This window comes from Notolepis coatsorum, assembly GCF_963971535.1.
Source record: "Notolepis coatsorum genome assembly, chromosome: 8".
Taxonomy (NCBI): Eukaryota; Metazoa; Chordata; class Actinopteri; order Aulopiformes; family Paralepididae; genus Notolepis; species Notolepis coatsorum.
The window spans coordinates 37,714,555-37,732,054 of record NC_140172.1 but is presented as its reverse complement, the minus strand read 5'-3'; positions in this window follow the sequence as shown (position 1 = coordinate 37,732,054).

The window sequence follows — 17,500 nt, the reverse complement described above, 5'->3', positions numbered from 1 at the left end:
GCTTCCTTGTCTAGGAAGATATATTTTATTTTATTTTTGTTATCTTTTGTTATTACAAATGTGTGTGTTTATGGTTGTTCGAGATAAATAAAATCAATCAAAGTCCATGATAAACAAATCAAACTATACAAAATGTAGATGAAATGCAATAAAAAAACAAGTCACCCACACAGAAGAAGCAACCTGGAACTCCAACCATTCAGCCAGGGAATGAGGGAACAGAGAAGAAGCATGCTACACTTCTTTAGGCTTGAGGCTTAATAACTGCCATTTTCAAAGCCTTTGGGAAAATGCCTTATAGGAGATAACTCTTAAATATTAGCTGTAGATCTGTGACGAAGCATCAGTGAAATGTCCTGAGGTTCTGCTCAACTTGAGGAAACAAACCTCATCTATATTCTGTTCTTCTGTGTTATGTTGTGTAAAGTTGTAACATTGTTTGTTTTGTTGATAATTTTGTATGTGTTTATAGGCTGTTTTTACATTTAAAAAACAAAAAAGAAACCAATGTAAAACTCGTGTGTCTGGTCTGACTGAGGAGACGTGTCAGTCCACATCCAAGACAACAAGTCTCTGGAGCGTAACTGTAACTGAGGGGTACAATTCCCTGACTGTATTGATAAGTATGGTATTATTAAACCACTACCTCTTGTACTTTAACTTCTGGCCATCCAGTACATGATATAGATATGATGAACACTTTCCCACCTGATGAAACGAAGTCCACACAAATGTACAAATCGAATATTTTATATAGCAAAGGGTATATACAACGTTCACTTGATGACATTTATGATTTGAAATGCTCTTGTATGGCAAATGAGTATTCGTAGGTAAATCAACATTGAATGTCCAATCTCTGGTTACGCAGGGAGTAAGTATACAACCCGGTTCTTTAGGGAACTATAGCGATGGTACTTAAATGATTATAGCTGGATACACTAAGGGGGGGGGGGGTCCCGCTGGTTGTAAGACAGTAGGAGGGGGGGTTAGAAGAGCCGCTGGCGGTATCCCATCTGGCCGACGATTTCTTGGGAGAATTCAGAGTCCTGAACACGATGCCCACAGAACCTCTGTCCGCAGATGAATACAGCTGGACCCTCTGGTGGACGGTAGCTGCCGGTCCACAATGGAGAGACGTGAGGCGACCTCACTGGTGTAGAGCGCCGTCTCACCTGGACTCCTCTCCGGGGGGTAGTTCCAACACTCAGCAGTGTTGGCCGTTATCCATGGAATAATCAAAGCACCCAAAGCATGTAGATAATCCAAGCCGTGGAAGGCTCGTCGTCGTCCGGGTAAAGTAATCCAATGTACAGGTCCACTCGTCCTGGCCCGGAGCTCCTCGGATGCAAGCACCACAAGTGGTCTGCCCAGCCTGGTTAAGACTCCAGATAACGTCAGGAACGATGGGGGTGCTGCTCACTTTATAACTCTAACCGAACGATGCACCATACATAATAGACTATTATTAGCTTAATAGAAATACGTCCAACTCGACGGTATAGTGCCAAACTATGACAATTCAACTATTAATCCACACGATATCTCAATGCCTATTCTGAGGCCAAGTAGGCCTTACTGCACCACACGTGCGTCGTGGGTGAGGCTTCGCGTCTGTTACTAGGTTGGAGGGTAAAGAACTAATGGACTAAAAGAAAGTTCTACTTTACTTGCGCCATATATATATGCGCTGTGAACAAATAGTACCATTCGTATTTCGCCAGACGTATTCCTACGCGGAACCGGGCTTGCCACGACATGTTGGTCGGCACGATTGAACTTGAACCTAGGGGTATGGCTGCTGGCGCCAGGTTCTCGTCCAATGGTAGAATGAAACTATTATGGGCTGTTTAGTAGACTAAAGGGATATTCAGTGCATATTGTACAAGGAATATACAGGGGATATCAAATGATATACAAATACTATTAAATATATATCCATAAATAAATATATATATTCGGTTTAATCTGATCCTTCACAACAGCCGCCCCCTAATTAGTCCCACCTAATTAGCTAAGCAGAGACAGATTAACCGCACTGTCTACCACTCAAGGTCCGCTGTAAGGGTCAGTCAACTCACAAAGTCATGGGGTCATGGTCATCATCGATAGTATCTGGGAGTCGGGGCAGTTCTATTAGCCTCGCCACGGGTCGTGTGTAAGTTCGCCCTTGGACGAGTACTTCAGCTGCTCGGACCTTGCCATCGGCACCGGTGATCACTTTGCTTACGCGGCCAGCCGGCCACATAGCTCTGGGTAGTGACTGGTCGATAATCATGACGACTGTTCCTTCTGTCAAATTGTCTCTCTCTTTTACCCACTTCTGGCGGGTCTGTAGAGACGGTAGGTAGTGGAGTAGGAAGCTGCTCCAAAACTTGTCAGCTAGTACTTGACTGTACCTCCACATTCTTCGGCCGTTCGCTTCTTCAGGCCTGTACATTGTCTGGGGTAGCGCGGGGTCCAGCCGCCCCATTAAGAGTGTGTTGGGGGTGACTGGGTCGACATCTGCTACATCACTGGAGACGTAACCGAGGGGTTTTGAGTTCAATACTCCCTCGATCTCCGTGAGGACTGTCATTAGGACTTCCTCCGCCACAGTCTGGGCCCCAAGCACGGCGTACAGGGCTGTCTTTATAGAACGTACTTCTCGTTCCCAGGTTCCACCGAAGTGGGGTGCGTTCGGGGGATTAAACTGGAAGTCAATCTGGGATGGAGCTAGGTGGGTCTTAAGTTCTGGGCCCATAGCTTGGAAGCTCTCTCTCAGCTCTCTTTCTCCGCCTTTGAAGTTTGTCCCGTGATCAGACAACAATGTAGACGGTTTTCCTTTCCGTGATGTGAATCTTCGGAAGGCCATAAGGAATGAGTCTGTGCTCATGGTCGGAAGGAGCTCGATATGTATCGCTCTGGTGGTCATGCATTTGAATACAATACCCCACCGCTTCTCGGTTCCTCTTCCTCTCTTTATATACAACGGGCCAAAACAGTCCATGCCTGTGGAGTGGAATGGCTTGTCGCCGAGTCGGAGGCGACAGGGGGGTAAGTCAGCCATCCGTGGTATGCTGGGCTGCGCGCGCCACTTTCGGCAGTCTAGACAGGTTCGCTGGAAGCGTCGCACCGCTTCTCTTCCTTGAAGTATCCAATAGCGACGTCTGATCTCCGCGAAGACTCTCTCTGCTCCTGCGTGGTGTACATCCTCGTCGTATTTCTTTATGATCAGCTCTGTGACCTTGTGTCGGCTGTTCAAGACTATCGGGTACTTAATGTCATCCGGTAGATCGGGGGCTCTCCGCAGGCGACCACCCACTCTGATGAGATTATGGGCGTCACTCTCGGGTGCCAGGTGGAGCAGTCTGCTGTCTGATGGGACGGGCTTTCCTCCCTGTAGACAGTCTAGCTCATCGGGGAACGAGTCTCTCTGGGCTCGTTGTAGTAGAAGAAGTTCTGCTTCTTCGTAGTCAGCTGCTGAAATGTCAGTGGTGGACTGAATCTCTGGGTGGTGCCACAGGAATGTCTTTTGCTGCGCACTCTCTAGGGTAATGCAGTCATCTATGTTGGGGTCTGTGGAGGCGACTGTGCTCAGTCCACAGAACATAGGTTTCTTGTTCTCAGCCTCCTCGTTACTTGCTTCCCGTGGGGTGGGCGTAGGCCACTCTTCTTCCGGGAGCTTGAGGAATTCTGGTCCGTCACTGTAGATGTTGCGACGGGTGAGGTCATCCAGAGACATTCCCCGGGTGATGACGTCAGCTGGGTTGTGTTTGGTGTCCACATACCGCCAGCTCGCTGCTTCTGTTAACTCTTGAATCTCGGTGACTCTGACTCCCACGAAGACTTTGTATCTGCATGAATCAGACTTGATCCATGTGAGTACTGTCGTGGAATCTGACCACAAGATTGTTCTGTGCACCGGAATGGTGAGTTTACGTTGGATTAACGTGGCTAGATGCGCTCCTGCTAGGGCTGCGCAGAGCTCTAGACGCGGGATAGATTGTTGCTTTCGTGGGGCTATTCTTGAGCGAGCCAGGATGAAAGCAGTGTGTATCTTTCCTCCCTTCTCTTGGGCACGCAAGTAGGCCACCGATCCATAGGCTACTTCGGAGGCGTCGCTGAAGACGTGTAGATCAATCTTGCATGTCTCTGGCCTCACTGTGGATGGGAAGTAGCTGCGGCGTATATTGACGCCTGGGAGTGAGCGGAGTTCCGTCTCCCACTCTCTCCATGTTGAGGCAAGGTGTGCGGGTATGGGGTCGTCCCAGCCCTGGTCCTTGTCCCATAGTGCTCGTACAATCATCTTTGCCCTGGTGGTGTAAGGTAGAATACATCCCAACGGGTCATATTGTCTGGCGAGTGTTCTGTACACACTCCGTCTGGTAGTCGGTGTCGCCGTCGACCTTCCCTGCTCTGGAGTCAGGGGTTTGTGTCTATAGTGGAGCGAGTCTGTTTTGAAGCGCCAGACTAGTCCTAGTGTCATTTCTTGGGCTTCTCCTGGGATGGTCGCCATCCAGGTCTCGCTGCTGGCAGCCTTGTCCGCGGGGGAGAGGCTGCGCAATACGTGCGGGTCACTGCTGGCCCACTGCCTGAGATCAAAGCCGCCTTTGATCAGGGAGGCGCGTAGCTTGATTAGGAGAGCCTCGGCTTCTTGTTGAGTCGGAACGCTTTGTAAACAGTTGTCCACGTAGAAACTGTTCTTCACACTGTGTCGGACCTCTTCATCTGCTGCTGGGTCCTCTGCGACGTGTTTCTGTAGTGCAAATGTAGCACAGCACGGGCTGCATGTGGTTCCGAAGGGGAGTACTTCCCACTGGTAGATGGCTGGGTTCTCATCTCCGATCCTCTCTCTCCATAGGAACCGCAGCAGGGGCTTGTCCTCCTCCACTAGTCTCACCTGCAGGAACATCCCTTTGATATCCCCGCTGATAGCCACCTTGTCCTGGCGGAAGCGCAGTAGCACGCCTAGTAGGGAGGGGCCGAGTGTGGGGCCGGGCAAGAGCTCTTTATTCAGATTTTGGGATCCGATCTGGTAGCTGCAGTTAAACACAATGCGATCCTTGCCATTGTGGTGGACCTTGTGATGCGGCACGTACCATGATTCGGTCGTCTGATCGGCCTCTTTAATGTCAATCTTTGTCACGTGTCCCGCTGTGATTAGCTTCTCAATCTCAGCGCGGTACACACCCTCTTGAGCGGGGTCTTTGGCTAGGCGCCGCTCCGTGTTCAATAGATAGCGCTCCGTGGCGTCTTTCTTTGCGTGAAAGGTGGGCATTCCCTCTCGCCTCAGGAGTGGAGTTGCGTATCTCATCACTCCGCCGACTGTGACTCTCTTTGTCCCTTGCTCGAGTAGGTTGATGGCATAAATGTCTTCTTTAGAACGAATATCTTTCTTTTCGTTCTTAAAGGGCATTGTCTCTAGTGTCCATAGCCTCTCGACATGCTGCAGGAGAGTGGTGTCTTCTTCTGTCGTTCTGGAGTGGAGGCAGCTAGTGGCTGCTGTTCGGTTGAGAGATTTAGCGAGGGGGCCTTGTAGTGTCCACCCTAGGCGGGTCTCGACTGCTGCAGGACAGCCTCGGGGTCCTGTATGGACCCGGTCAATCGGGACTATGAGTTCTGCATGGTCGGAGCCTATCAGCAGGGTCGGGTAGCGCCGTCTATGAGCGGGATAGGTAGTTGACGCAGGTGCACATATTTATCCATCAACTTGGCGATAGGGTAGGTGTACTGCGATAGTCCTATTTCTTGGCTGGTGAAAGCATTTGTAATCCTATACCGTCGCTCTGGCTGCCCGTTTGCTGCGATAGTGAAGGAGACATTCTCGCCCTTTATCGTCTTTAAATCTCTTCTTATTGTCCGAATCGTCATTTGGTTCTCGCTCCCCCGCAGTCCCAGCTGGGCCGCAGCGGACGCGAGCAGAAGGGTCTTCTCTGACCCGTCATCAAGGACGGCGTAAGTGTCCATGACTTTATCTTGGTAGCTCAATGTCACACGGACTACCTTTAAGAGCACTTGGGCGCCGCTGCTGCTGGCGGGGTCAATGTACATGACACTTGCCTTGGTGCCGCTCGATGGTGCAGGTGAAGGCCGTCTTCTGTTACTGTCGTGTAGTATATCTAGATGGGCTCCGTCGCACCGACTGCACCTTTTCTTTAGGCGGCATTCGGCTGCCATGTGACTGCGCGCACATCGGTAACAGCGCCTGTTGGACTTTATCCATTGACTCACTTCTTCTGCATTCATCTTTGTGAACAGGTCACATTGTGACAGCCAGTGTTCTTTCTCACAGTAGGGGCACACCATCTTCCACTTCTCTTTTCTCGAGGGGGTACTGTGGCTCTTACTGCTCGGTACTGACTCTGATTGGTGCATGACAGTCACCGATCTTCTTCCATCATTTATTCTCCTGGGTCCCTCTCTGGAGCTTGGCGTGCTCCGCCCGAACGTATCCAGTCGTAAGCTGCTGACTTCTCTTCTCTCGTAGTCCCTCTGCCGCCTAAAACGCTCTTGTCTTGCGGGTGGCAGCTTCTCCAAAATCCTCTCGACGTTAGAGTTGGCGTATAGCTCATGCATGCCCTTTTCCCGTTGCGCTCCCAGCATCCCTACCAGGGACTGCACTTTGATTGACAGGTCGTCTAATGAGCGATTGTCTGTTGCTGGGGGTAGGCGATCAATATGCCTTATCTCTTGGATTACGTAATCCCATATACGTCCATATCTCTGGTCCAGCGCTGCTAGGGCCGCGGTGTATGGGGTCGTAGAGGTGGCATAGGCTAGCGCTATATTGTGCGCTCGCGGTACTTTCAGGTGCTTCAGTAATATTGCATACTTGTGGCGTTCATCAGCGACATCCACCATCATTGTCTCTAAGCACATCCGGAGCTCCGTGTACTGTGCTCGATTCTCATAGGTGAAGTCTGGAAACGACGGCGTGGCAATGTATGACGCCGTGGATGGCTGATACATCGGCGAGCGTTGGGGGAGAGACCTCCTAGGCGAGTCTCCTCTTGCGCCTCTCTGTGGGCTGGTACCGACAGGGTACCATGGCCCGCTGGTCCAGGTGCTATTCCTCGGGGCTGGTCGTGCGTCGTGCTCACCCGTGAATAGAGTCGGGGGTCTGTAGCGCAGCGCCGCGGGGGTATAGCCTGGGCTGTACTGGACCTCCTGGTCCGGTGGAGTACTGTGCTGTCGTCGGGCTTGGTTCTCCTCCTCTCCCTCTTCTTCCTCTATCAGGTCTTCCAGATCCTGTAGTCGTTTATTTAGCTTCTCCGCAGTGTATGCCGCTCCTTCCTTGTAGCTGGGTCTCGCTTGGGCCGGTCTGGGAAGGGGGTCTGCGGGGGGTATAGGCTTGGTCTGTTGGTCAAGTTCAGGGTCGCTTGCTCGGTTAGGAGACGCTGCCCTTGACTGTTGTCTCGACGAGTTCCTTGAACCCCTGGCGGAGGGAGAGGGTGTTGCCTTGAGGATCAGCTGCTCCATTAGCTGCGCTTGTAACTTGTCGCGCTCGACTTCGCGCTTAGTGAGATCTGCTTCTCTTTGGGCACCGGCAGCGGCGCGCTGGGCGTCGGCCCGGTCTCTTGCCATATTCTCTTCCGTCTGAAGGCGTCTCATCTCCAGGCGTATGCGCTCTTCTTCGCTCCGTTGCTGTGCTTGGAGTCGATCGCGTTCGCCCTGAAGTCGATCGCGTTCACCCTGAAGTCGATCGCGTTCGGTAGAGGCTGTCAGGCTGACGAGGAACGCCTGTTGTAGCATCCTCTCCGCTTCGCTGGGGGAAGGCGGTTGTGGAGGTGAGCCGCTCCTGGGTGAGCCGCTCCTGGGTGTACTCGTTGGGGAGTCCTGGAGCTCTATTTCCTCGGCGCTCTCCTCCTCTTCTTCCGTGCAGAGTTCTCTCTCTGTAGGGTTGTCTTCCTCCCGGGGCTGGTCGGGGACTACTTCTTCGGTATTGGCGGGGGGTAAAGGCATGTCAGCTCCATCCTGGTCCCCACCGTGAGCTTGGTCAGTTACATTAGAACCTACTAGGGCCTCTGTGGTCGGGGAAACCTGGTCGTTAAGGTCAGACATAATTTTACTTTCTACTTTTACCGCGTTTACCGTTTGTCGAAGGCTAGGTAGTTGACTGACAGCGTAATCCTCTAAGTACTGAGGTGGCTGTCGTCTGCGCTGCGGGCGTTCTACGTTAGGAGGACCGTTTCGTGGAGTGTTCATCATAGGCCATTTTAGTATTAATAACACTATATTAATATTACACTAGTTACCCTCCGGCTCGAAGGACCAATTGTAACTGAGGGGTACAATTCCCTGACTGTATTGATAAGTATGGTATTATTAAACCACTACCTCTTGTACTTTAACTTCTGGCCATCCAGTACATGATATAGATATGATGAACACTTTCCCACCTGATGAAACGAAGTCCACACAAATGTACAAATCGAATATTTTATATAGCAAAGGGTATATACAACGTTCACTTGATGACATTTATGATTTGAAATGCTCTTGTATGGCAAATGAGTATTCGTAGGTAAATCAACATTGAATGTCCAATCTCTGGTTACGCAGGGAGTAAGTATACAACCCGGTTCTTTAGGGAACTATAGCGATGGTACTTAAATGATTATAGCTGGATACACTAAGGGGGGGGGGGGTCCCGCTGGTTGTAAGACAGTAGGAGGGGGGGTTAGAAGAGCCGCTGGCGGTATCCCATCTGGCCGACGATTTCTTGGGAGAATTCAGAGTCCTGAACACGATGCCCACAGAACCTCGGTCCGCAGATGAATACAGCTGGACCCTCTGGTGGACGGTAGCTGCCGGTCCACAACGGAGAGACGTGAGGCGACCTCACTGGTGTAGAGCGCCGTCTCACCTGGACTCCTCTCCGGGGGGTAGTTCCAACACTCAGCAGTGTTGGCCGTTATCCATGGAATAATCAAAGCACCCAAAGCATGTAGATAATCCAAGCCGTGGAAGGCTCGCCGTCGTCCGGGTAAAGTAATCCAATGTACAGGTCCACTCGTCCTGGCCCGGAGCTCCTCGGATGCAAGCACCACAAGTGGTCTGCCCAGCCTGGTTAAGACTCCAGATAACGTCAGGAACGATGGGGGTGCTGCTCACTTTATAACTCTAACCGAACGATGCACCATACATAATAGACTATTATTAGCTTAATAGAAATACGTCCAACTCGACGGTATAGTGCCAAACTATGACAATTCAACTATTAATCCACACGATATCTCAATGCCTATTCTGAGGCCAAGTAGGCCTTACTGCACCACACGTGCGTCGTGGGTGAGGCTTCGCGTCTGTTACTAGGTTGGAGGGTAAAGAACTAATGGACTAAAAGAAAGTTCTACTTTACTTGCGCCATATATATATGCGCTGTGAACAAATAGTACCATTCGTATTTCGCCAGACGTATTCCTACGCGGAACCGGGCTTGCCACGACATGTTGGTCGGCACGATTGAACTTGAACCTAGGGGTATGGCTGCTGGCGCCAGGTTCTCGTCCAATGGTAGAATGAAACTATTATGGGCTGTTTAGTAGACTAAAGGGATATTCAGTGCATATTGTACAAGGAATATACAGGGGATATCAAACGATATACAAATACTATTAAATATATATCCATAAATAAATATATATATTCGGTTTAATCTGATCCTTCACAACAGTAACAGTAAGAAGCATTTTTTATAAAAGTATTCTGTACTTCTGTATGACAACTATTAAAGAAACTTGAAACTTGAACTTGAACAGTTCAACATCGTTCACAACTTATTACATCCAAGCTCACTGTCAAACGTACTTGTTTTTTTTTTGCTGAAAGATTTCCATTTTCTAATTATGAGTATAGGAATTATTTCTCACAGAATGTTTAGAATATTTTCTCCAGCAAGACAGCAGCTAACCATGGTAACCACTCCTCAAACTTCTATACAAGGCAAATGTAGAAGGGTGGATTATCCCTGTTTATGGGAGCAGGATACAATAGAGTTGGATCTATCTGTACCCCCGTCTTTGGCCCGGAAAGTCGTTCTGGAGGGCGTGCAGCAGGAGTGGATGGGGCCCAGGATTTACTAACCTGGGGGATGGTACTCTGGTCTTCCTCGCCTTCCAAGGCGGTCAGCAGTAGCTCCCCACACACTCTCACTTCCCCCAGTACCTCCGTCAGCCCTCCCACACCCGGTGACTGTCAGTTCAATAGTTATATTGGGCTTCCCTTTATGCAGTACCCTTCCTTGACCACCTGTATAGACCCTCAATGAATATGCTGTGAATGGGGTGGAAGGGTTAAATAATTATACCAGTCACAAGTATTTACCCGGTCACAAGGTTAGCATATGATCAGAAATAGACACACACACCGTGCTCCCATTTACATCTACTTTATATAAGCCTGGTCAATTATCAGTTACAAGTTGTACTTTATGTGGTTCATATTAGTGCACTGCAACCTTGCCCAGGCCCGACGGGGCCCGGCCCGGCCCGGCGGGTTCGGGCTGGGTAGGGCTTTTTTTTAAATAAATAAATCGGGCTCGGCCGGGCCCGGGCACCGCGTTTATTGGAATTTTTTTTTTTTTTTTTTTCATATAACTAGGGTTATAGGATAACCTTCGTTTTTAAGATTCGTTTTCGCTTTTGCGCCAAGCTGTCATCAGAGAAACATTTGGATGTAATTACCGCAGCGCGCAGGGAGAACTCAGGCCGGGGACAACTCGATTGGTTGTGTTGGAATATAGCCAGTTGGCGAACGTTTTATTTGTACTTGGATCATGTAGCCGGTTGAAGTTTTGTTAAAGTTGTTCAACGCGTTGCTGACGTCGTGGTGAGTGATGTTTATTATTTGCTGGGTCGCTCGCTACCTGTTTTGTTGTGCTTTTCATTATTGCTCTGCTCGAAATCTGCTTTCTGTTTGTTTGTATATAGTGACTGAGTAGGCTATTGTGTGTCGTGTGTGTGTGTACTGTGTGTCAAAGAAGATTCTATAGCCTTCAATACGTTTTACGAGGCTGCTCTATAAGCGAGCACTGGGAGGGAGGCATAAATGCTTCTTAGTTTTCAGCGTGATATGCGTTATTTAGGCAGACCTATTGGACATTTTCGTTTTTGTTTATTTATTAAGTTAATATATAAAGTGTTTAGAATATTTAAAACAAATACAAAGAAAATTATATTTTAATAATAATAATAATAATTTTTTTTCTGGTTTTCACGCGGGCTAGGGCTTAAAATATTATTTACAATCGGGCTTCTTTTCGGGCAGGGCCTGAAGTTCACGGGCTCGGGCAGGGCTCTGGCTTTATTTCAAGGCCCTTGCAGACCACTAGTTCATATGGCATGTATTCATAAACGGCACCGGGTGCTCTCACTTGTATTGTAGGGGAACACTATTCCCAACATAGGCACCTCGTGCTCAATACATTAATAATAAACCCCGCTTGGATTAGGGGAGACTCAGGCACAAGGTAAGTAGTTCAATGGGAAGTCAAGAACGTCACAGTAATGCACAAATACAAAAGAAATCATTTAAATGTGGGCCCACGTTACCAAATAAAACCTACTCTAAAGCCGGCTTATAATGTTTGGGGTACCCCTAGACACTGGTCGTTAATGTTCGCTCGAATGGATACTGTGGTGGGCACACGAGGTACCGTTGTACTTAGCCAAGATGGCGGACCCACTCTCATCACCTCTCGTCCAGGTGACAAGATGGCGTCGGGCGATCCCGCGAGCACAGCCAGCGGGCTGGGGTAGACAGCATGGGCAGTGGTGAAACTGGAGGAGCGTGCTGTGTTGTGGCGACCTCTGCTGGTGGGGAGAGGTGTCCTCTGCGGCGTCGATGAGACGTCCACTGCGGGCTGCTGTCTGGGCTGGCGCGCTCTAAACTGTTTGGCTACCTTAAACACAGCTAAACTGTGGGTCTTAACGAACCCTCCTGCTATCGTCTGTACTACTAACGCAAACGTGACTGTATGCACCACCGGTCTTCAGTGCCGCGTGCCCGGTAGTATACTTGAGTCAATATAGCCGTTAGCAGCATGCTAATACACCGCACACACTGCTACTATAACACGTTAACTATGGACGTTGGTCCTTCTTTCCGTATCGCTTACTCACACACTTCACTATCGCTTGTACTTCTAGGATAACACGTTATCTAGCAAGTACTCTCTATCACCCGTCGCTCTCCAACGGGGCTCTTCAACATCACTCTTCCAACAGGGCTCTTCCTGAGCACACGCCCGTTGCGACCGTTCATGTCCGAGTTCACTGTCAAAGAGGACTTCCTGGTGCTCCGCCCTCCAGGTAATCATCTCTTGCTCGTTGCTTCTCTCTCCTCCGCTCCACCTGCCACCACTGCCACCACTGCCCCCTGCTGGCAACCGCAACTGATCCCCCTATAGGACCACTCCAGGAAGGGAGAAAGATGCTTCAATGTTATGTTAGTGATCCATATCGAAGCCAGAGAAAGAGTAGCACCTTGCATCATTAGTAGTCCGGGCGAGATATCAAAAGGAACACTGTTTATCACACTTTATACACACACAGGGGAAGTAACAGTTAGTCAGCACTTCTGAATACTTAGCAGAATATTCAGGATGCTACACAAAGATGCAACCTACAATTACAATTATTTTTCAAATGTCATAAATCTGTAAAGACACATCAAATGTCAAAACAAACATACCTTTGACTGTGAATTGTATGTTGTATTGAAATATACACAGCAATAGTTTGTTTCTACTTCAGAAGTATACTATTTAGACTAGGTCCACAAAATGAATGGCAGTGAATAAGGACACCTGGGGGGAATGGGGGAGTTGACAGTGGATGACAGCAGTGGTCACTAGTTTACTAGTTTAGATGGAAGAAAGACTGCTGATTTCTGACAAGTTCTACTAAAGTTAAATGTAATTTTAACTAGGAATATTCTGTGCATAGTCCAAGGCCTTCATCTTTTCAGTCTGACCTGGGCACAGTACAACGACACAATGGAAAGAAAACAAATTAAGTTTGAGGTGGATGGGTACCTGTATGTATTGAACGTGGATTGATATCAACCCTGGTAGAGACTGTGATGGCAGATTATAATCTTTATTATGTGGAAAATACAGTTAGAACATTCTTTATTTGATTATTGAAATCCTTCACTCTCTGTACAGTCTGGACGATTGCTTAGCCCTTTCTGCTGATATGAGTGCCATAGATGAACCCTAAGGTAAACTGGTAGCTTGAGGCTTTGGGAAGATTTGGAAAAAGTACATTTAGAAAAAGTTGATAGCCAATAGCCAATCCTCGTTTACCTTGTATGGAACATGTCATATTTTGTAACTATTGTGTAAATCAGGGGTAGGCAACCCTAGGCACGCGTGCCTGCATAGGCACGCAGGGGCATTTGCATAGGCACAGGGGGCAGCATAAAAAAAATATATAATTTTTTTTTTTTGCTTTGAAATATTATAGTGAAATATTTTGCACTGTTGTCGCATTTATCTTGTTGAAATCCTCCCACAGGTTCTTTTTACTACCACATATTTAATTGAGACCCTTTATTTGTTTATTATTTCAATTTAGCTGGAAATACATTGCTACATCATTCAGTAACATTTGCAGAGCCTTATAACAAAAACATTATTACGGTCACCATTGTGACCAGTGGGATTAATCAACACATTTTATTATTTATTTTTCTATTTCATTGAACATTGCACATGTTAAAAGCCATTTTTTTTACTCAAAATGTGAGTATTACCAAGTCAACTTGTGTTCTTAAAACAATGACAATAAACATAGTTTTATTAGGTTGAAATAATGTGGTTGTGTACTTATTTTTCTGTTAACTTATTATGGATTGAAAACTGAAAACCTTAATGCACAGTAACTGAACTCAATATTTTTTATTTTTTTGATCCACTTTTCATTTTTTAATTTTTCTCCCATCCCAATTTTCGTATCGTCCAATTCAACCCTCCCCTGTCTTTGAACGCTGTTTCATGCCTCCCACAAGCCGGCTGCAATGTGGACTAAGGCCCCGTTTAGACGGAAACGCTAGCAGGTGAATCCGCAAAAATATTTTTTCGGATGTGCCTTTCGTTTATACGGAAACAGCGTTTTTACGGGGTGAAACCGTAAAAAAGTGAGACCACCTTCCAGGGTGGAATTCCTAGAAACGCTAAACCTTTGCGCTCTCATCTAAACTGTCAAACCGCATAAAACGATGACGAAAGGGTTGTCAAGGCTCTCGTCGCGTGTACTGCTTACATCACAGGCATGCGCCAGTAGCCTAGAAGCGTAAATAAAGCATGTCTGATTCTATCCATGGCGATCACCTGAAGGCTACATTGGCAGTACTTTTAAATACACAAGAATCTGTCCCGCGGCGTGACTGGACTCACTGTGTGAGTGACTCTGCTTTGGTCCAATCACATTCCCCACCCACAGTCTGCGAATCAGAGGCAGAGTAGGGCGGGTCTTCACAGCACGTCATGTGACATATGCGCCAATCGTGTGACAGCGGGGCTCCGTTGTCTCGAGTTGTTACAGCCTCGTCTGCACGGAGAATTCCATCCCAAAACGCTCGTCTAAACGCAAAATTAAAAGTGAAACCGTAAGACGACTTTTGCGGTTTCTGTTCAGACTCTCTCCGTCTAAACGTAGCCTAAAGGCCTCTACATGCTACAGCAACTTCAAAGCAACTTCAACACAACATCAGCGCGATTTCAGCGCGGTTGTTTTAGAGGGTCTTGTAGACTGTGTTGTGAGGATGTTGCGTACCTTTCACCCAAATCTAACCTAAACAACCGTTGCGTTGATATTGCGTAGCAGTGATTGGTTGGTTAGCGAATGGGGGCGGGGCTGTCATATAATAATATTGGTCCCGCAGAGAATACCATCCTCCATTGTTGTAGCCAGCCAGCTAGCGTTGAACTTGATGCTATTCAATGCTCTATCATACCCAACTAACGTTAATGTCATTCAGAATTTATTAACATAGCTACAACAACACACAGTAACGTTAATATAATTACATGCATCATTGTTTACAATGAACGGACGGTGGGGCAGTTCGAAAGGACTGGACACGGACAAGTTGTATATTAATTTAATATAATAACAGGTAGTTCAAGCTGCATTTTCGTGCCTACAACCACAGCCACAGGGATATATCCAGCTTTGACGAGCTCTCTCTCCTCCTGCCGATTAAATTCAGCAGCTCTTCCTCGACCTCGAGTGCCTGTAGCTGCCAGCTAACGTTAAAACTAACCTAAAGTTACACAAGCAGAATACATCACAAATACTTCCGGTCGGGGGATTTCAAAATAAAAGAGCGACGTCTAAAAGCACCGGAAATACGTTTATTTTGTACATTATCTAACGTTAACACGAACCTAAACTAACAACTAACTTTGCGCGTCGATGTTGCAGAAGCATAAAGGCAGAGTGTCTAAAACACTGTTGCTTTGTCGATGTTGTGGTGCAGTTGCTTTGAAGTTGCTGTAGCATGTAGAGGCCTTAAGTCATACATAGCACGAGTCCCCTCCGATACTCGAGGTAACAGCAGTTGCATCTTTCCACCTGCGCGGCTGGGCTTTGGAGGGGCCCCGCCCCCGTCGCTTCCTGATTCTACTGCGCAGGCGCACCAACCGACCTGTAGGAGTCGCTGTCCACAACGCCCGATCCCCACCCATCAGTTTCCCTCCCCCTAATACTGCCAATGTGTATTAGTGCGGACGACCAGCTAAACTGAAAGCAATGTGGAGCGCTGGGCTCGAACAGGGGACGAATCTGTTCGAGCCCAGTCTCCAGTATTCGTGGTGAGCGCCTTGCCCACTGCACCACGTAGCCGCCCTGAACTCAATATTTTAAAGTTCTGGTAACTTATTATTATGAATTTTTTTACAGTGTAGTCTTGCGATCAATCAAAACTTATTTACACGATATACCTCACATTCACCCTCCATTCACACCCTGGTGTTCTCCTGGTGTTCTCCATTAGGCCTGTAGGTGGAGCTATGACAGCACACGTACAGTACACACACTGATGGTGTGTGATGTGTCCAAAAATGAATGGGCAAATGTGAGTGAAATGGTCGCACTGTATGCAGCTGTTTGTCTGCATTGCATTCCCCCCCCCCCCCCCCCCCAACTCAGATTTAGGGTTGATACAACCATCATAATAATATTGTTAATAATAACAATAACAATAATGATGTAATAATGTAAAAATTATCATTAAAAAGACCTGATTATGAGAAAAAAATTTACGATGCATGGAATATTGTTGAGGCACACTAGTTACAACTATATTTCAAACAGGCACTCCATGTCAAAAAGGTTGCTGACCCCTGGTGTAAATGATCTGCATAGAAGGGTGCCTCGTTGAAGTTGTAACCAGTTGGACCAGGGACAAACGAGCATACCGTGTTTGTGTCTCTCCTATTCTGTAGAATAAGTATTCTGTCATGGTTCCAGACAGTCAGTGCACTTTTTCTCTCTCTGTTCTCTTCCCCCTTCTCCCGCTCTCATTATGGTCAAATAGGTACAGCTGAGATGTCAACGAGGCAGCTGATCTGAGGTCTGTGGGCAGAGTACATCATGGTATATAACTCCGCCCCAAACATGGAGAAGCTGTCAGATCGTAAACTCTTGTTACCAGTTAGTCAAGTTATATTGCTTGTGTTTGTTATTCTGATGCTTCTATAGTTGTACGCCTGGATCTCTTGTTCTTTGACCTTGTCTAACTGTATTCTCATCCTCGCTCCTAGCCTGCACGGCGAAGACCTGGAGACACTGACCTGCCCGGCTAAGACCTGGAGACACTGGCCTGGCTCACAAGGAACTGTTCTGACTCATGCCCGGTTGACGACACCTGCCCCTGCTCTGATCCCGTCTGTCTGATTCTCCTGCCCCCGTTTATACCCTGGACATTATGATTACCACCCCCGTGTACCGATCCCTGCCTGGACATTTACCATCCATTAATTAAATGCACCCATATTGGGTTTTATCCAGTTCTGTCTGCCGCTTCTTCTTGCCTGCACATTGGGTGCCAAACACAACCGTGATATATTCAGCTGAAAGGAATATCCAATATTCAAATTGATTATTAGATGTGTCTCACCCATTACAGACATTCCACGACAAGACAAGACATACAGGAAGAGAGAGATGGGGAGAGACAGTGTGTGTACCTTTTGTATCTGTACAGAAATATATTTGAGTTACATGATTCATATGATTTAAGCTATAGAGGCTGCATGACACACGCACGGACGCACACACACATGCACGCACGCACGCACGCACACACACGAAAAGTTAAACTCACAAGGCTGAACACACTCTCTCTCTCTCTCTGTCATTCTCTGTGTGTTCAGTGTTCAGTAATAATAAGTAATCAGTGCCACTATGACGAACCATTTTACTACGTTTAGACAGCAGTAGTTCAACTCAACACACATACTGTAGCTGACGAGAGTGTTTCAATTCCCCTCTCATCCTCTCCTGCTCTC